This window comes from Lissotriton helveticus, chromosome 6 (genome assembly GCF_964261635.1).
Source record: "Lissotriton helveticus chromosome 6, aLisHel1.1, whole genome shotgun sequence".
NCBI classification, from domain to species: domain Eukaryota; kingdom Metazoa; phylum Chordata; class Amphibia; order Caudata; family Salamandridae; genus Lissotriton; species Lissotriton helveticus.
Window position 1 is genome coordinate 2,081,722,319 of NC_136067.1, and position 21,808 is coordinate 2,081,744,126.

Sequence of the window (21,808 nt, forward strand, 5' to 3'; positions counted from 1 at the left end):
CAGGGAGCAGCGAAACCAATGCCATAAGATGCCAGGAGGGGGCAGCAAGATACCCCACTAAAAGACAAACTCGTCCCTGTAATCTTTCAGAAGAAGTTGGCAGTTAAAACTAAGCTAGAAGGAGATATGGTTAATCAATCCTCACTTCTGGCATTAGGTGGGACCACCTGCGACAGTGCTGTATCAGTTGACTTGGCAGCAGATATGGGGGCAATCGCACCCATACATGATCTGTTGACTGCGGGAGAGTTGCTTACTGAGGGCACTGTGTTGGAAAAGTTGAATGATGCGGAGTCCGCCGGGTCTGGCGGTAAATTTTGCTCCATGTCAGACTTATCAATTGTATCGGAGAATGAAAATGACGATCTGAGTACAGTAGGTGACTGGGGTGATGATATGGACATGGAAGCACACGACGATGAGGATTCCTGTCTGGAGCAATCCTTCAGCCAAGAGACTGTGAGGAAAATACAAGAATCTGGGGACTTTCTGACCCACAAGATGATGATCCCCGTGGATCAGCCTAGATGGGATGGTACACCGCCTGAACAATCTGGTGAGATGGTACTTAATGTCAATAACCAAGAGGAGGATGGTGACGTGGTTACCTCGAATACAATATATAAGATCATCATGGCTCAAAGGGCTGAGGCGAAAGCAGAAGGTCTGCGCACACGGGGGCGGTGGGCAAATTACAAAATACAGTTGTCGTATGTGCAGAAACAACCACTAGGTTTGTGGAGGTAGAAGAGCGTATTTCCGGCATAGAGGATTCTCTGGGAAAACAGCAGTCAACCATTGAAACTTTACAGCAGACCAAGGCGGACTTTGATTGATCTTGAAAACAGATCAAGGCGTAATAATCTTCGTGTGCTGGGTATTCCTGAGAACAAAGGGGGCAGGATGTGAGACTGTTTTTTGTTGAGACTTTTGAGGAGGCCTTTCCTGATTTGAAAAATTGGAATTGGGAGACTGAAGTGATAAGGACTCAGAGATTTCCATTTGTTATATGTAGGAGAGCTGGGGGGAGGTGAATACACAGCCTAGAGCAATTCTAATATCTCTGAGCAATTATCTGCTCCGTGAGGCAATATACCATCTCGTTCGGCCAGATAGGCGCCGATCTGGGAAAGGCTGTGAGTTCTTCGTACGCCCCGACTTTTGCCCGACTAATGTACAGCAAAGTTGGAGATTGTGGCAGCTAATCTCAGTCTTTCAGGCTAAAGGGGGGCAGGCTTACCTTTTAAACCCTGCCAAGCTAAAGTGATCTATAATGAAAAATCCCAGTTCTTTACATCAGAGACTTCTGCGCAAGACTTTCTGAAGACAATGGGTATTTAAACTACGTGGGGCATATGTTTTTTCTTCCCAGCTTAGTTAGTATTCCTGTTTTTTTTTTTTTTTGTATTTGGTCTTTTAACTGCTTTCCCCTTTCGGTATATAAGTAGTACGACAGGAATATTAGGATATCAGGGATTTCTTGTATTCAGTTAGAATTGTGCAGAATTCTGTAGGTTAATTTCTGTGTGTTTGGTCTAAGAATTATTATGTGTACAAGGGTGGCAATGCAATGTTGATCTTATGAATAACAAATAAGCACATTGATACCCGGAAAGGGGGCGCATCATATTGGATAAGGCTCACGGGTGACGGTTGGATCGAAGGTGGGGGCTGTGGGGGGGTGGCACGCAAACACTCCCCATCACTGAGGACATGATCCTTACGTCCTGTTTTGGGTGGTTGGGGTAGGTGGGGGTTGGGGAGGAGGGCTGGGGGGTGCGGAGGTGGTTTGGGATGTGGGGAAAAAAAAGAAAATAATCCATGAGTGCACTTTTTTTATGTCTGATTTACAGAGGTATATGGTGCATGATTTATTGTGTTAGATGCGCAGGGGAGACAGATGGTCTATCGAAGTATTAGAATTGGCTATCTGAATGTCAGGGGATTAAATCATCAATAAAAGGCAGTGCATTGCGAGTAAGCTCCAGATGCTTCAGTGTGATTTGATTTGGCTCCAGAAAACCCACATAGCATGGGCTAAGAGAAAACCACTATCGGAGCTGTGGTACACTGTATTAGCTTGCACTAAACAGGCAATCACATCAAGGGGTGTTGCAATTTTGGCAAAAAAGCACATTGCTAATACTGGAAGAACACTTACAGATAAATATGGGAGCTGGGCCATAGCTGAATTTGTCTCTGGGACATTGAAATGTACGATATGCTCAATATATGGCTCCAATTTTGATGAGGAATAGGTTTTGGAACTACTTAATGTTGAATTGGCATTATGGCCAACTCCGGTATTATAAATATAGTAAATATTCAATCAAGCAACAATTGAATTATGAATATGAGGAGGCAAGTGGCAGGTGCCTGGCTCAAAAACTTAGATCGAGGGAAGCGGCCCAGAGAATCAATGTAATTCTTCATTCCAGGGGGAATCGTGTGGATAATGAAGCTGGGATTCTAGAGGTCTTTAAAGATTTTTATGAAGCATTGTATGCCGGAGATAAGTATGATTGCCAAAAGGGTGGGTTTTTGATACAACGCTTCTGTGAAAAGGGTCTGGGGAAATCAGAGGCAGAGATCCTGGAGGCTCCTATAACTTTGGGGGAGTTAGAGAGAGCTATAAATGAATTGGCATCCGGAAAAGCGGCAGGGCCGGATAAACTCCCGCTCAAGATTTATAAAACCTTTTTTGGAGTCCTGCAGGAGGATATATTGGCCACATTTAGACAAGCTCAGACTGGGGCCTCTCCCCCAACTTGGGATGAGGCCAGTATCATAGTGTTTAAAACAAAAGATAATCCTGTTGATCATCCGGCCTCATATCGCCCGATATCTCTTTTAAATGCAGATGGGAAAATATACTCAAAAATCCTGGTCACTAGGTTGGCGGAAGTCATAACACCACTTGTATCGATTAGACAGCATGGATTTATTCCTAAACGGGCGACGACGAATCACGTCAACAGAGTAATAACGCTTCTTGACTTTGCTAACTGTAGTGGGGAGCCGCTTAGCCTTATTTGATTAGACGCCGAGAAGGCTTTCGACCGCGTTACATGGGGGTTTTTGTGGGCAGTGATGAGACAATATGGGTTCAGGCAGAAGTTCATAACTGCTTTACAGACGTTATACCACCATCCAGTTGCCAAGATTAGCATAATAGGGCTTGAATCTAAATCTGTGTCAATCACACGGGGACTAGGCAGGGGTGCCCCTGCTCCCCATTATTATTTTCTTTATATACAGATCCATTTTTAAAAATGCTGGAAAATAGCTCTCGGATTGAAACCGTACAGCAAGATCAATATCCTGTTTTCGCATAGGCCGATGATGTGGCCGTAGTAACAACTAAGCCAGCAACAGCGATGCCTTAGATAGAGCGATTGGCATGACAGTATGGGGAAGTATCTGGCTATAAGCTGAACACATCAAAAATCCAAATTTTATGTGTCAACACAGGGGCATATGCGGATCCTCTCTGAGAGCTTTGGTGGAGTCCAATTGGGGGCGGTTAGTGGCGGGCGCTCGTAAACAATTGGATCGATGTGAATGTCTACATCTTTCTATGGTGGAAAGATGCAACGTTCTTAAGATGCTGATCCTGCCAAAATGTTTATATTTGTTTAGATCTGTGCCTCTGGAGATACCACGAGTTAACCTTGCTACACTACAAGCTGTGTGTGCCAGATTTATATGGGCCCAGGGTAAAGCACGGCGAGCGATGCGGTATATGGTGCTGCCGAGGGATCAGTGGGGCTGGGCCGTCCCGGACTTCACATTATATTATTATGCGTGCATGTTGCAACACATGAATATACTGTTGACTGGGGTAGAAACAACTCAACAAAGTCCAGAGCACACATGAAATCTTTTTGTACGGGTAATCACAGTATGTTGATAGAGATAGGATCGCACTCAAAGGGTTCTTTCTGTTGCTTATTATAGGTGATAAAATGGACTTCCTATCAAGGGAGACACAAGGAGCATGAAACCAGCCGACATGTGTTTCGTCAGATCGGGTGTTAACCCGTGACTCTTCTGGGCTGAAACGTGTAACAAGAGATCCAGTGTGCAGTGATGCACATATAATCAGTGACTTGGCAACTGGTTCAAATGCCCATTGGCAGGTAAATAGTATGAACAGCACTCTGCTGCAAAGCTTGTCCAAGCAATTCCAGAATGTTGTGATGTAGTGCAGGAACAGCAACTCTGGCAAAATAGGACCAGCTGGGAACCTTCCATTTCGGGAAAATGGTTGCCACAAATTCATGAAAACCCACCCCTTCCACAAAATAAAAAGGGAGGCGGTCCAGCACTAACATTTAAGCCAGATTTGCTTTGTACAACTGTGCTGTTGGGTGGTCGTTCTTACTGCTCCTCTGAGCCAAACATGCTGAAAATGGTAGCCTGGATTTTTTTCTTTTCTGGTGCCACTGATGAAGGTGACTCCTCGTCGCCAAATGTAAGGCTCAACACATGTTTTTTCATTGCAGTACTCTATTACCTGGGACCCCTTGGTGTCTCAGCCTTACTCTTGTACTTTTGTAATGTTACTGATGATGATGTGGGCAGTACCACTGCACTGCTGGGGCAGGGCAACTTTGTGAACCAGAACAAATATCTCCATCTTGTTCACCTTCCACTGTGATAGGACCTTCTTCTTCATCCCCTCCAACAAAACATGTGCCGTTTTTGGGCTCCTCTCACTAGATCTAGTGGTGTTTTCTAAGATGGGTTGTTTGGCCTCCTGTACCATAGTTTATACCAAGCTTACCCTGACTACCACCTTTCTCACTAATGGAGCATATAGCGATGTTCATCTCCTTCCTGCTAAAGAAGTCCAGAACTTGGGAGGTCAACTATCTGATGCTGCTGGTGCTACTTGCAATGTTGGATGAACTGGTGGGTGGGCGATAAGTTTGACTCTCTGCAGTACCTACTTCTACTGAGGTGGTTGAGGTGGATGTAGGTCACTGCTGGTGAAATATGAAAGCTGGAGGTAATGTTGGTGGTATCATCTGTGTTGGTGGTATCCGTGCCACATCCCTCATATCAATTTGGTGTGGGGTAACGTTGGTCTCCACTGGGGCGGAACAAATGTCCATGATTACTGGCTCATCATCATCCTCCTCTTCTACATCTACCTCCTTAACTCTTTCTGGAACTTTCCTTTTACCTAACCTTGTCCTGTGGGTGTGGTGTGTCTTTTCCTTGCTGGGTATCTCAAAGACAATGAATCCTCTGAAAGAGTGGCATACTCTTCTTCTTCCTCTGAAGGATGCTCCATCTCCTGAACTGCCCCTACTTCGGGAGGAACAACTACTATTGGGGGTGGTTGTGGCTGTTGTAGTCCACGTATCTGAGTTTCCTGCATTGATTGTGTACTACTTTGCCAAAACGATACGTTTAATTTCAACATCACTGCTCGTCGGCGTTGGACTTGTGGTTAGACTGTCTGCCTCTGTGACAGACATGAGCTTGGGCCTAGGTTGGTGGGATGGGTCCACTGATGCAGGGGTGCTGCTCCCAGCTTGCTCCCCAGACTCCGATGTTGTGGGCATAATTTTTGGTTTTCCAAAAAAGGTCTTGGGCGACAGGCGTCTTGGTAAATGGCAGTGCCTTCTTCTCACTGGCAACTTTCTATGTACTGGACCTGGTACTTTGCTTTGGGGCCATCTTAAAGATGTCAGCAGCATGCAGTGGTGCAAGTTGAAGAGATATCTGTGGTCAGACCTCCCATGACAACGTGCGCAGCAGGACTTCTGTCTGGCAGTACAATGGGTGTTGTTGTCTCCTCCTCTTTTGTGCACTTAAAAGCAAAGAAGCAAGAAAAACATCAGTAAAACATATCATTCTTAGTTGTGGTTCAATTACAACTAGTACAGACAAAGAAATACAAAATGTAACTTAGTGTCTGGTCACACTTGCTATTGTTATTAATATTATTACATTTATTACCTCAGTTATTAAAAAAACATAACAATACAGTGTAGCAATTTGTGAGACTTTGACAACAACAAGGGCTTTCATGGTTGGTGTACTTGTGTACAGTACACTCAGGGAGGTTAATAAAGAAGAAGAACAACAATAAAAATACAAATGTTATAGACCCAGTTTGGCATTGTGCATCACGTGGGATGTAGCATTAATGGAGCTGCACCTGACAATGGATAGAAGCAATAAGCCAAGAGGAACAAAGGAAAGACATGCAGGCCTGGCTATTGTAATCAAGGGAATAAACAGTGCTGCAACAGCTTAATATCGTAGTCGAGGCAGGAACACTGGAGTGGCGTACACCCGCTTAAACTTGCATATACGTGTAGAGTTGAAGGCAGTACCCGAGGGGGGCTTACTCGACTGAGAATGGTGACGAATGGCTGAAGCTCTTCTTGTTCTGGCAGTGCAGCACACAACAAACTCAATAAGCAAAATTCAGGTACTATTACTACGTGTGAAAGGACTACCAAAGTGCTTTGATTTTGGCTACTGTTTGATTTAACTGAATCTGTGTGACTTCTGGGCTTGCATAAGGCAGGTTATTTGGAAATGTAACATTACAACGTCTGGTTGTGTTCTAATATGGCGCCCAAGGTGGCTCGCGGCGGGAAGACCAGATCTGTTGGTGAATGGGCAGGAGCAGTTGGTACACGGGCAGCGCTTGCTGCTAGATCTAAGAAAGCGCAGGGCACCTAAGACTTTGCGGGGCAGAATAAAGAGGCCATTTTAGGTACCACAAATGTTCCAGTTGGTGGTCGGAGCGAAAAAAAACTAATATTTCCGCATCCAACTCCAACTTAGAGGCTGAAGTAGCTGGAAATGGTGAACAGGCGGAACAGAGCTATTCATCTCAAATATCTCCAGGTTCTCTTATGCCGCTTTCTGCAACATCTCAAGCACTGGCACAGAATGGGGAAGGGTTTAAAGACGCAGGTTTGACGGAGGATGTAGAGGGTTCTGCCAGTGAAGAAGAAACCAATGAGCCGCTAAGTAGTAAGGATGGCGAATTTTATTCACTGTCGGAACATTCTGTAGGATCAGACTTGGAAGAAGAACTCTCGCTTCCAGAAGATGTGGATGGAGATAGTACCCCCAGCATGCTGGAAAGTAGCCAACATAAAAATAGTTTCTCTGGGGATATTTCAGCTCTGGCCTCTACCATTCGGAAGAAAGATAGGGGTGGCAGTACCGGTTTGGCTATCACTGAAACCAACAAATGGGATCTTTCTGCTGGCGTACAGTTACTGGAGAGACTAGATCTATCGGGTCAAGCTAGTGGGGGTGCAGATGCTGAAGTATCCAGCCAAGTGTCCAGCCAAGTATCGCTGGAGGAGATTTATAGATCCATTAACGATCATAGGCTAGAGGCTCGAGCCGAGCATTTGAAAACACATACTGCCTGTAGAAAGCTACAAAATACTGTCCGACGCTTCGCTAAAACATGCAACGACTTCACTGATAGAATGGTGGAAGCCGAGGCGCGGATATCATCACTAGAAGACCAGATGGTGACTCAAAAGGCTGACGTTGCTGAAATAAAGGCGCATAAAGACGACGTGCATGACAAGATCGCTGAACTGGAAAACCGTCTTCGGCGCAATAATTTACGTATTCTTGGGGTCCCGGAAGGTCTCGAGGGACAGGATGTGCGTGAATTTGTGGCCGAGCTGCTTGAGGAAGCACTCCCAGAAGTTAAATAATGGGGCTGGATCCGTGGATTCAGCTGGCCCATAGATTTCCTTTTAAGCAGCGACTGGTAAGAAGTGGGCAAGTAAGACCTCACAACCGCGGGCCATTTTGATTTCTTTGAACAATTTTTTGGCAAGGCAGGTACTGTATGATTTGGCTAGACCTGACAGGAAGAGAACTGGAAAAGGAATACAGTTTTTTGTGCGGCCGGATTTTTGCCATTCCACAGTCGAAAAGCGTTGGAAGCTACGGCAGCTGATTGTACCTTTTCAAGCAAAGGGCCTACAAGTATTCTTATTACTACCTGCAATGTAAAAAACTGTTAATAAGGGCCAGAGTCGTTTCTTTACCTCGGAGGCTGCTGCAAAAGAGTATCTGCATACTCTTTCTTGATGGACTGGCATACCAATTGGGACATTGTGCCGAGCCGTTGTGTCTCACGTACGCCCACGTTCCGTGACCCGTGACCCCTATCACGTGACGGTTGAGGAAGACACGACGCAAGCAAGAGGGAGCCCGCGAGAAGCTGCAAGGTGAAGTGCCGAGCGAAAGAAGTCAGGCTCGGGGCTCGGTTTAAATCGAAGGGCATTGTCGCCATCCGGCCCTCGGCCCCTCGGCCCCTTGGCCCCTCGGCCCCCTAGACCTGCAGAAGCCCCAGTGAGGGAAGGGGTAACTGGATATCGGTGAGAGTCGCCGGGCAACTTCATAAGCCGCAAGGCGCAGCAATAAGGTGCCAGGGGCCCCTGGCCCCAGAAAAAGCAAGGAGAGGCAGGGGGTCCCGACTGTAATCTGCAATCTGCAAAAGGCACGGGCACAGGCACGGTGCAGGCGTACCTACAACAAGGCACAACAGAGGTAAGTGGGGAGGTGTCTTTTATCCCCTCCCCCTCTTTTTATCTGCTTTATTTTCCCTAAAAACGACCTCCCTGCTCCTGAGGACAGTATAAAGGACTAAGGGGCAGAGTCTGCAGAGAATTAAGGGCAGATTTAATTACTAATCCCCTTGATGGCACCAAGGAAGAATAAAAGTGCGTTGGGTCAGGCTAAGACTTCTAAAGCCCCCCCTATGGGTGAAAACACTTTGGAGGGAAGCCCCGGTGACCAGGGACCAAAACCAAGGTCCAAACGCACTCTAAAGAAAAAGGAGAAAACCCTCAACGAGTCATCGCAAGTAGGAAGTAAGGGGGGCATAGCATCAAATTCCTTGAAAGACTTTGTGGGAAAACACTTTAAAAAGGTTTTCTCACCAGCTAAGCCCCTTGCGACGGACGTGCAAACAACCGGAGAGGAAGAGGAATCCTGGAAGGAAGGCACCTCTGTCATATTTGAGGAACATTTGGGGGACCCTGAAAACTCAATTGACCAATCTCTACAGTCCCTAAGTATCCATAATGGTTCCATAATGTTACCCCGACTATCCTCTTCACCAAAACTGTCCCTGCTACTTGACTCAAAGGGATCAAATAGAGAAAATCAAGGAAATAAAAAGGATGACTGCTCGGTCCAAAATGGAATCTCAAAGGGTCTTGAGGCGTATGAGGAGCATACAATAGGGTCCAGGGGAACTAATGACTGTAACCAATCGCTACAGCTTAACCCAGAAACATCAACAAACCCGGCCTCCTCTATGCTGGACCTGATTCTAATGTTGCAAAAAACACTCCAGGGAATTTTGGAAGTGACAATGTTAAATCATGACATCTTAAAAACTCAGAACTCGCACCTTTCAAAAATTCAGGGTGAATTACAAGGAATTAGGGGCCAAATGCCTTCAATGATAAGATCAGTTCCCGACCTCGAGCAAGCATCAGCCACAGTGCGGGGTGGCGAGGTTGGGAATATAGAACCCCCAGCCGTAACCCAAGAAGTTTATATCTCAAAATGGCCTATGCTTATAAAAAGAAGGGGCGAGTATAAGAGCCATACTCTATCAAGACAGGGGAGACCCATTAGAAAAAGAGTGCAGAGAAAGGGTAAGAGCAGAGCGGTGGGAAAAGTAAGAGAATTGGAGGAATCAATAACCCTAACGGAACATGTGTTAAAATCAAAGCCCCCCAAAAATATGAGCGAGAGAGCTAGTAGAGTAAGAAAAGGAAGTTCAGAGAACCTGGCAAGGAAGCAAGTAACAAAAGGTATGGGTAAGAGAGAACAAAATAATAAGGGGAAGCAACACAACGAGAATGCTATTGAAGTTAAAAGTAACATACAACAACTTCATAGGGGGCCAAAATCAAAAGGTATGGAGCAAAGAGGAAACCAATGGATATATTTTGAGCAAGTAAAGAACAGCGCATATTTAAATAGATCACTTCTTCTTAATTCATTCGCCCACTGCCCTAACTTGAAAGGGATCGGCACAAAAGATCTTCGTCAGGTGGGCTTCCATGTAATGCCCGATGGAAAAGAGTTCACCAAGGTTCAAGTTTACTCTGACTTGGTAAAAATCGCAATTGAGAGAGCAGAAAGTGAGAACTTAAAAGCAGGTATTCGGTTAGTACCAATTAGAGAAATAGGGGCAGAAGAAAGACTACCGCAAAGCAAAGCTTTCTGAAAGCATCATGCGGGGCTAGGTAAACGGCAAGTAAGATTGTTAGAAAGAGGTGTAGGGCTAAGCTCGGGAAACCTTAATATTATAATAAATAACTCTGCTCCTGAGGACTCTTGGAAGAATTGGAGCCTTAACACTAGCCCCCCAGGACCTTCCAAGCAATACTTAGAGGACTCAAATAGGTACGGGCCCCTTAGCGATGTGGAATAGGTAAAGGGGCAGCCATGTGACCTAAAGGTAGTCTCCTGGAATATAAATGGGTTAGGAAATCAAATAAAACTTGAACGGCTAAAAGAACTTGCAGAAAATAATTTGATCCTTTGTATCCTGGAGACCTGGCTATGTGGCGGCCCCCCATAGTGGAAGGGTTTCGTCAAGCTTACCGACCGGCTGTAAAATCTAGTTCAGGACGCCCGGCGGGGGGTCTATTGACGCTACTATCTACAAAATTGGTGAAAAAGGTGTCCAAGCTCACTGTAACATGTAAATGGCTACTCTGCTGTAGAATAACCCTACTTGCGGCTGGTAACAAGTAAGAAAATGTGTTGCTTTTCAATGTGTACATGCAATGGGGTGCCCAGGATGAATATGGAGTTGAAATGGGAAAATTTAAGAATGACTTAGATCTATTGTATGAAAAGTACGATTCAGATTTGATTTTGTTGGTAGGAGATTTTAATCATAAACTTAACCCCAAGCGGCTTGATCTCATGTATCTGGAAATTTTAGAATCAAACGATATAAGGGAAGCAATGTTCCCCGAAAGTTCATGCTCTCTGAATGATGTAAATTTGGGTGACTATCTAGCGACCAAGAGCCTTTTCTGTTTGAATGGTAGGTTCCCACAAGACTGCCCGGCTAAGAAAACCTTTAAACAAGGGTCACAATATTGTCCCATAGATTATGTGTTCATGCCAGCATGGAATTTTGATTTAATAAAGGGGTTCAGGGTCAACCAAACAGAAGTTAGTGACCACAATACTTTAGAATTGGTGCTGGCCTATTCTGATGAAACAGTCACTGAGAAGGTAATTATACAACAGATGGATTATCCTAGGCGAATTTCAACACGGCTAACTGAAGAATATACAGAAAAGTTAACCAGGCTCCAACAAAAGATACCCCTAGGATGTGCAGCTGGTCTAGACTTGGCCTGGTATGTTGATAAGATAAACCAAGTGGTACAAAGCATTAAGGTTAAACTTAGAACAGATATAAAGGCCAGCAAGAGCAGTCAAATCACGCAGGTTAAGAAAGGCAATTGGTTTAATACAGACAGTCTAAATAAGAAAAGAGAAATAAGGAGGGAACAACGCAGTCTGCGCAAAAAATATGATAAGGCTAGAGCAGAAAGCCTCACCAAATTAAAGAAAGATTATATAATGCTTCTTAATAGTACAAGAAGAGCCTATAAGGATACCTGCTGGGGGAAACTGCTGGAGGCAATAGAATCCAAGAACATACGGCAGTTCTGGAAACTAGTCTGCTCAGTATCAGAGGCCTCAGCAGCTTCAATGATCTGTGTAGTAGAAGAGGGTGCTTGGGAGGTTTACCTGAAAGAACTATACCCAGTGGGGAGAGAAATTGAAGAGGAAGGGCAGGGGAACTGGAGAGGTCTAGTAGACGATCTAAAACCAGACTTCTCAGTAGAAAATGTATTGAATACGATAAAGACCCTTAACCTAACAAGAGCCGCTGGTCCAGATAACTTGCCAGCATTGATACTTAAGTCATGTACACCATGGTGGGCGGAATTTTTCTCTTACATGTTTTCAGTAATTCTAAAATCAGGAATAATACCTAGTAATTGGAAGGGTGCGATAATTACACCAATACATAAAAAAGGGGACATCAATGCACCAAAGAACTATAGATTAATTAATCTACTCGATATTGGAGAAAAAGTTTTTGCTAAAATAATATTGGGTAGGTTAAAGATGTGGGCAGAAGAGAGAGCAATTATCCCAGTGGAACAAGGTGGCTTTAAAGAAGGCCACTCCACAATAGATCACTGTTTCGCCCTATGGGCCCTGGCCCGGAAATCGACAGAACAAAATGGGAAGCTACTTTGTTGTTTTGTCGATTTTAGGGCAGCGTTCGACTCTGTGGATCAAAATATACTTTGGGAAGATATGATAAAGTATGGATTACCGGTTGGCTTGTTGAGGATCCTAAAAGAGCTTCACAGTGGAAACTGGGCCCAGGTAATAAGAGATACACAGGGGGCACTAACCCATAAGATACAAGTAGGGAACAGTCTTAGACAGGGGTGCGTTTTGGCACCCCTGTTATTTTCAATCTTTTTGGCAGATCTCCCCGCGGCACTTGAAGTGGAAAGAAGTGCAAGTCCAAAAATGAATGGCCATAAAGTCCCTTGCCTTCTTTATGCTGATGACTTAGTGATCATGGATCAAACTTAATTAGGACGTCAAAGGAAAATAACTGCTTTTAAACACTACTGTGATAGGAAAATACTGACTGTAAATAGGGAAAAAACTAAGGTTTTATGTTTTGGGAAGAGTAAGAAGAATTTCAATTGGGTTTTGGGTGATGACAAACTAGAGGCAGTTAAGGAATATAGATATTTAGGCCTCTGGTTTGATAGTGCACTAAAATGGCGCACCTATTTGGAAGCCCAAAAGGCAAAAGCATTCTCATCCACTTGTGGGCTAAAAAAGTTTAACAAAGAATATGGAGACATGACACATAAACCAATGATAAAGGTATTTGAAGCAATGACCCCCCCCCCCAAGTATTGTATGGGGCAGAGGTGTTATACTTGAGCGGTAAACATGCATGGGATCAGGAAGAGGGAAACATTTTAAAAATGTTATTGTCTTTACCTAATTGTACAATGGTTCAAGCAATCAGAATGGAACTAGGGCTGATTTCTTGGAGTGTACAATCTCAAATGGCCCTGGCAAGATTCTGGAAGCGGCAAGAACTAGGAGCGACACCTAAGGTCTCACAGTGGTGTGGAGAGGAAATCCAGACAAGTAATCTTGGCTGGGCAAAGGAGGTGAGAAAGACTCTCCAGAAAGTATCAGGGCGTCTTAACTTGAGATCTACCCTGAACCCCCTGATAGGCAATTTTACAAAGAAAGCAATTAGGGAACAAGGCCAGTCGTTCTCAAGGGCACAGGACCTATATTACATGCAGGAGAAGAAGTCGGTCCAGTGGTTAAAGATCTCATGGGTAAATGAAGGCTGGTTCCCTTATCTGGAAATATTGCCTAACCAAGGGTTACGACATGAAATACTAAGGACCCGGGTTGGGATCAACCCCTGGAAGATAGACGGGAAATTAAAATCTGTACTGATTGGCCCAGAAGGTAACTGTAATTGTGGGCGTGGTATAAGAAACGATATGTTGCACATATTGCTTGATTGCACATTTGTACAGGATTTAAGGAAATTGTTTTTACGTCCTATATTCCGATCACATAAGACAACTACACGTGCCCATGCGATATGTCTACTAACAGATATGCATTCTCTAGAAATTGCAATTGCATTGGGCAAATTCCTGAAGGCGGTAAAAGATTTTGGAAGGGAGCTATCGAAGGATGGGCACTGATTTTGAGTTATTTTAAGGTTTTAAATAAATTTTAAATCTGTATTTTTATTCTTCCAGATATGTGAAAACTTTGGTAAAATTTGGGTTTAATGAAATGTATATTTTGTTTTTTGTTAACAAGTATGAATTATAACTATATATGAGGTAGGAATATTTTGTCTGCTCGTACTTTGTCTGATTCCGTTTGCATTTTGTTTTGTACTGTTTAAAAGACCATGGTCTAAATAAACAAGCTTCCCTCTCTCTCTCTCTCAATTGGGACATTGTTGATTCTATAATGACTTCCTTTTTTCCCTTTTCTTGTCTCTTTTTGCAGTCGTTTTTTGTTTTGTTACCTAGGGGGTAAATGTTGATTTATTAAAGGGGATTTGCGGATCTGGTGAGCCGAGTACCACGGGAGCCACTCACCGAGCATCACAAGGGCGCTTAGCCCTATTGCCTTAGTTGAGGGGGGGGTCACTTTGGGGGCAAGGGGGGTTTGGGGTGGTGGTGTTGGGGCGGGCTAGGGGGCCTTGGGAGGTTTGTGGGTTTGGGGGGGTAAGGAGTAGTAGGAAAAAAGATAAAATGTTAGTTCATAGCATCTGTTTCAAGTATTTCGGAGCTGATTCAATCTCTTGTTTATTTGTTAACGACCAGCAATACACCAGTTTTGATGTCGGTTAGGAATTTACGAATTTGCTCCTTTAATGTTTGCGGTCTCAATAATGCTTTGAAAAGGAAACGTGTGATTAATGAGTTGCACTTAATCAATCCCGATATCCTTTGTTTGCAGGAAACCCACATTCCTTGGTCCAACTATAAGGTTCTATTAGAATTGTTATGGATAAGGATGGTGCACCAAAAGTATGAACCAAGCAAATTATAATTTTTGAAAAAAAGTTCCTTTATTGATCCAATTCTTTAACACCTTGGGAGCTTGTAAAAAGACCTCCCCAGTGCTGCGCTGTCCATTATCCAGGGTATACAACCTTTACCACGCAACTTTCAACACGACCTACCTTTACCACACAACTTTTACAACGCAGGACCCTTTACCACGCATACCATTACAACGCAGGTATTTACAACGCAGATACCGTTACAACGCATACCATTACAACGTAAGTATTGGTAAGTATATTATTTTATTTAAAATATTTTAGGTTTGGGTTTTGGGTAAATGGGTATTTTTAGGGTTCAGGGTCAGTTTTCAGTTTTTGGGTAAAGGGGTATTTTTAGGGTTCAGGGTCAGTTTTCAGTTTTGGGTAAAGGGGTATTTTTAGGGTTCAGGGTCAGTTTTCAGTTTTTGGGTAAAGGGGTATTTTTAGGGTTCAGGGTCAGTTTTCAGTTTTTGGGGTACAGGGGTATTTTTAGGGTTCAGGGTCAGTTTTCAGTTTTTGGGTAAAGGGGTATTTTTAGGGTTCAGGGTCAGTTTTCAGTTTTGGGTAAAGGGGTATTTTTAGGGTTCAGGGTCAGTTTTCAGTTTTTGGGTAAAGGGGTATTTTTAGGGTTCAGGGTCAGTTTTCAGTTTTTGGGGTACAGGGGTATTTTTAGGGTTCAGGGCTGGGTTTGGGTTTTGGGGTACAGGGGTATTTTTAAGTTTCAGGATTGGGTTTGGGTTTTGGGGTACAGGGGTATTTTTAGGTTTCAGGGCTGGGTTTGGGTTTTGGGGTTCAGGGGTATTTTTAGGTTTCATGGCTGGGTTTGGGTTTTGGGGTACAGGGGTATTGTTAACATATATATTTAAAAATTAATAAATACATAATAATATAAATAATGAAAATATTAAATATTAAAATAATAATGTATTAATTAAAAAAAATATTATTAATAATTACATTATTTTACCATATTATTTACTTACCTATACTTACGTTGTAATGGTATGCGTTGTAATAGTACCTGCGTTGTAGTGTATTGCGTTGTAAAGGTATTCGTGGTAAAGGGTCCTGCGTTGTAAAAAATGCGTGGTAATGGTCTGCGTGGTAAAAGAACGCGTGGTAACGTCATATATCCATTATCCAGTGCTGAACTGGACGTCCAGCGGTCGCACGCAGCACTGGGGAGGTAGTGTCCGTGACGACCGTTGGCCGACGGCAGCACTTAAAGGGTTAAAAGGCCTCAGCCAACGCGTTTCGTTCCCGTTGGGAACTTCATCAGGGCAAAAGTGTTTATAGGTGGAGTCCCTTAAAGTAGTCAAAAAGATTCCATGAGCAGGAAATCTCCAAGATAACCAATGGGTTTTATATCTAGTGACTGGTAACGGAGATTAAGGTGGTTGCTTCACATCAAACGGCGGCAGAAATAATCACATTCCTGATGGGCATGGATAGCGTGAGTAAAGGGTCAACAATTAGCAGTTTGGTAAGAGGAGGGTCAGGCCTCTAAATCCGTAAGGTGTCTAATAACGTTGCAGTTGCCCTGTTTCAGAAGAGTAAAGTACTCAGCCAGAACCACCGTTGTGAAGTACCAAACTGGGGGTGGAGACTGTTGATAGCCAGATGATCAACGAAGTGTGAATGGGGCATCTATAACCCCACAAGCACACATAAAGATAAAATCCTCCCGCCGGTATAAGTACCTACTTCCTCCTAACGTATTCCGCACGTCAGTGTAATTGCAATGCAAAGTCAGCCGCAGTTGTGTGTTTGGAATTTATTCTATTAGAATTGGGTTTTTCTTTATTAGCAGTATTTAAACAATCTACTATTAATAGAGGTGTAGCCATAACGGGTAGCCGGGCTGTAGTTGGCACGGGTAGGGTACGGGCTGATAACTTTAGACGGTGGGCAATTACTGAAAGTACTATAGGGGCTATCAAGGCTACAATATGTACAGTGTATGGGTCCAATCTAGACGAGGCAGAAATATTGGAGTTTTTGAATGTGGAGCTAGCATAGTGGGCAACGCCTTTGATATTACTTGGCGATTTTAATATACATGGAGAAGCCCATACACAGGATCCTTATTTTAAGGGCTATCAAGGCCGTAAGCCGAAGGTATATCTGGCATTATACCACTTGATATCACAACATGGACTTGTTGATGGGTGGTCAAAGGTAAACCCTGGGAATCCAGGGTACACTTTTGTTCTTCTCCCCACTCCAAATTTGTGAGGTTGGATTATATTTTTCTATCCCCGATTTTTAACTGTTGGTGCAAAGATTCAAGTTATGCCTCGAATCACTTCTGATCACAGCCCAGTAGCTATAGATGTGACTTACCTGCAGTCGGTACGTGAAGTACGAGCATTTACCTTTAGTAAAAAGCTTGCTAGTGATGAGGAGTATATAACTCATATAAAGTTATGGGCTATGCGGTTTCTAGAATATACTAGAGGTACTGCCTCTAAACCAATGGATTGGGACTCCTTTAAAGCTGGCCTTAGGGGCGAAACAAGTAGTTATGGTTGGGCTAAACAAAAACAACAGAAAGCTTTGATGGCAGGTTTGATTGAGGAACTCAGAGTGGCAGAGTATGAACTTATTTCTGTAATTAGATCTAATGCTGACTCTCAAACTGCACAAACTAAGGTTGCTTGATTAACGGGGTCTGGAGTCAGGATATAGCTGCTCAGTACAAGGCTCATAAAGCTGAAAGATATGAATATGGGGAGGCAGCAGGTAGATGTTTGGCCCAAAGAATGCGAGGTAGGCAGGCGTCTCAATGTATTGATATGCTGATAAATGATAGAACGGATTTGGTTGAAACCACGGAAGGTATTATGGAGGTCTTTCGTATATATTACAAAGAACTATATACTCAGGACCCTGTTGTTCAAGATCAAATAGAATTATACCTCCAGGACTTTGACTTTTCTAAACTTGGGTCTTCTGAGAGGGAAATGCTGGAAGCTCCAATCTCCGTGCAAAAATTACAGCTAGCAGTAGAAGATTTAGCGCTGGTGAAAGCATCTGGCCTGGATAAACTTCCTTTGGAGGTCTATTGATTGCCATTTAGTATTATAAAGGAGACATGCTTGCTACTTTTATCACTGCTCAATGTGGAAATCCTCCGGTGTCCTGGGATGATGCAAATATAGTAGTTTTTAAAAAAAAAAGATAACCCCCCTCGATCTCCTGGGTCATATCGGCCCATATAATTAATTAATGCAGATGCAAAAGTTTATTCTAAAATATTGGTGACTCGGTTGGTGCGAGTTCTCCCACTGCTTGTATTTCAACACCAGCATGGGTTTCTCCCAGGTAGAAGTACGGTAAACCATTTGCATCAAGTTATGTCGTTAATAGATAATGCAACCGCACTTCAAAAGAATATTGGTATTATTTTTTTAGATGCAGAAAAAGCATTTGACCTTGTCACATGGATCTTTATATGGGTCACAATGCATAAGATGGGGTTTGGACCTTTGTTTTTGAAGGCTCTACAAACTATGTATAAGCGCCCTTGGGCTAAAATATGCACCATGGGACATGAGTCATCTTTTGTCTATATTACCAGGGGAACCTGGCAGGGATGCCTGTGCTCTCCTCTGCTTTTTGCTATTTATTTAGAGCCACTATTAGTTATTGGAGTCTTTCTAAAACTCAAGTTACTTGTACGACGGGGGTGTGTCCAAGTGAGCCACGAGTAACAACAGAGGCTAAGTACTTGGGGATTAAAATCAGGATGTCTGTTCAGGAGATAATTGATGTAAACTGGAATGGTATATTAGGGTCTGTTAAAAGACAGTTAGAAAAGATAGAATGTCTACATCTGACAATGGTTGGACGTTGTAATGTGTTAAAGATGTGTGTACTCACCACAGTGCTATATTATTTTTGGACGGTTCCCTTGGAGTTGTCACAGGCACAACTAATGCAACTTCAATCAATTATGGATAGGTTTATTTGGGGGTGGAAGAAATCCCGTCGCGCCTCAAAATATATGACGTTACCACTGGCACGCGGTGGGTGGGGGTTCCAAATTGTATTTTATATTATTTAGTATGTCTTATACAAAATGCGAGGTATATGGTAATAGGGGGGGGGCAGACACAGCAGTTTGAATCGCCTTTTATCTACCAGGTGACATTAGGAAACCAGGCGGGCGAAGCCTTGCTTAAATTCTTTGAGCCAAGTTATTTTAAGTGCACTAGATTTAAAATTATGACTGCAGCTTACAAGGGGTGGAAATGGTTTCGTAAAATCCTGGCTATTAGCCGGATTAATTTCTATACACCCCTTGATTTTATGGATATACTCCCGTTGATATTTTGGGATGCAAAGATGAAAACATGGAGAGATAAAGGGGTTCGTCGTTTAGGGGATTTTGGAGCACTGGTTTCATTTATGGATCTAATGAAAATATATGCAATTACTAAGAATGATTTTTTTAAATATTTACAGTAACGTGATTTTTTATATAAACACTGTAGATCACAAGGTATTTTAAATATTGAGTTTATTGAAGCTCTGTTAAAAGAGGCTAAGATTGGGATCGTGTATGAAATACTACTTTCAAAGCAACAGGACGATATTGTAATTCAAGATATGAAATGGCAGAATCGACTGGGTAGCTCTGTTTTCTTTCTGCAAGAATCGATTGATATGGCGGGTGTAGTAGTTTTGACTGCAAATCTACGCACCCAACACTATAAAACTTTGTTTAATTTATATCACATGCCAGCTAAAATGATGAAGTGGGAGGATATTCATGATGGAAAATGTTTTAGATGCCAAATGGAGGAAGCAGATATTGTTCATATATTTTTTGATTGTAATGCACTTAATCAGTTTTTTTTATGTATTGAGCAATTTTTGTTAGAAACAACTAAGGTGCAATGCTCTATTAGTCAGGAATTACTGCTTTTCGGGGTTGGTAAAGATAGTAAAAGTATACAGAATTACTATCCCCACCGTTATTTTATTTTTATGGCTATGGCGGTAGCTAGATTACGTTTTGCCACAATGTGGCTGAAACCAGAGGCACCAGCCTATGAAATGTGGCGAGCTAAGCTCTATAATGTGTTTCATCTTGAATTTAATTTATACCGTATCTTTGAGGAAAAAACAATTAGGGCTGAAGATATGGCAACCAATGCTTCAACATTTGGAGGTTTCGTTGTAAAAGTATGCTATAATGACATTTATTCCTTTGTCTGACCCAAAGAGAGAGGAGGAGGCCTGGCTATTATTCACATGGAACAATACCATTGCCGAGTCACCTCTGAGACTATCTCAGATTCTGAAAGTATTGGTTTTAACATCGAACTCTCACCCAATAGCTGTTTCTCGGGCACCCTTATCTACCGCCCGCCCGGCCCCCCGAAGCAATTCTATGAATCACTGCCATCTAGTGTGGCCGACAGAGTTAGTACCTCCTCTAACTTCACCGTGCTAGGTGACCTAAACCTTCATTTCGACTCCCCCTCTGACCACACAGCCGCCATCTTACTAGAGGATCTTGCGGCCCTACAACTCACTCAACGTGTCACTACCCCCACTCATGCCAAAGGCCACTTACTGGGTCCAATTTTCACCAACTGTCCTTACATCACAGTAGACCCAGGCATTCCCCTGCCCTGGACAGACCACCTTCTGATCCCCTTCAGGTGGACCACACTCAAAACTCCACCACCAGTCCCCACTACAAGGCTCAGGCGAGCCTGGTCGCGCCTCGAGGTTGATAACTGGTCCATCAAACTTGCCAGCTCACAATCCGAGAATCAGGAGGACCCTGCCCTAGCAAATCAGGCCTATGTCAACTGGATTACTCACACCCTTGACACCACTCTCCCTATGAGCAAGACTGTACTGAAGCGTCCACAGAAAACTGCCCCATGGTATACGCAGTCTCTTAGGGACAAGAAACGCCTCTGTAGAAGGGCGGAAAGACGCTGGCGTTTAGACAACTCAGCAGATAACAAAACCCGCTATCATGAAACTCTTAGCGAATATAAAACCCAAATAAAAGCAGCCCAGTCCACCTACTTCGCCGACAAAATCCTGCAGGCCAAATCTAAACCTAGAGAGATCTTCCAGATCATTAAAAAATTAACAAACCCACCCCCTGCGTTCCAGGTCGAGAAATCTGTCACTCATTGCAATAACATCGCCGAATTTTTCTATCAGAAAGTAAACAAGATCTACTCAGCATTTCCCCCCTCAAAAATTAACTCATCAAACCAACCTAACATCTCCCCTATCCTCTCCTCTCCTCCCTCTCAACACAGCTTAACCCATTTTCCCCCACTGAATCTCTCCACCCTTGAATCACTAGCTCTCAGTGTCAAATCAGGCTCTCCGGACGACCCTGCCCCACCTGACATCTTAATGGCAGCATCCCGGATCACCTTGCCCGTCGTCAGGGAGGTACTAAACGCATCCATCTCATCCTGCACTGTACCAACTGTCTGGAAACAAGCCTTGGTCAGGTCACTAATTAAGAAACCCAATCTGGACCCGTCTGACCTGGCCAACTATCGCCCCATCTCCTTGCTCCCATGGGTGAGCAAGGTCCTAGAGAAATACATTAACCAACAGCTAGTGAAGTATCTGGAAGACTACCACATACTAGATCCCACTCAGACGGGCTTCAGACCACAACACGGGACTGAGACCGCTCTCCTCATGGTTACCGAGGAAGCTAGAAAAATCTTGGATCTAAGTGCGGCATTTGACACAGTCAGTCACGACACCCTACTGAATCGCCTGGCCTGTGCCGGGATTAAGGATAAAGCCTGGGCATGGTTTAAATCTTTTTTGGAGAACAGATCCTTTAGGGTTTTTGATGGCGAGTCCGTGTCCTCCAGCAGACCTCTTAAGTGCGGTGTTCCTCAGGGCTCTTCTCTGAGCCCTGCACTTATCAATCTGTACATGAGACCACTGGCCGACGTCGTCCGCCCTTTTGGAGTTAAGATCATCTCCTATGCGGACGACACGCAGCTAGTGGTCTCACTGGCGCAGGAGGCAAACCGTACTGCGCCAGGCGGGCTTAGAGAGTGCCTGGATGAAGTGAGGACCTGGATGTCGTCATCATCCCTGAAGTTGAACGGGGACAAAACA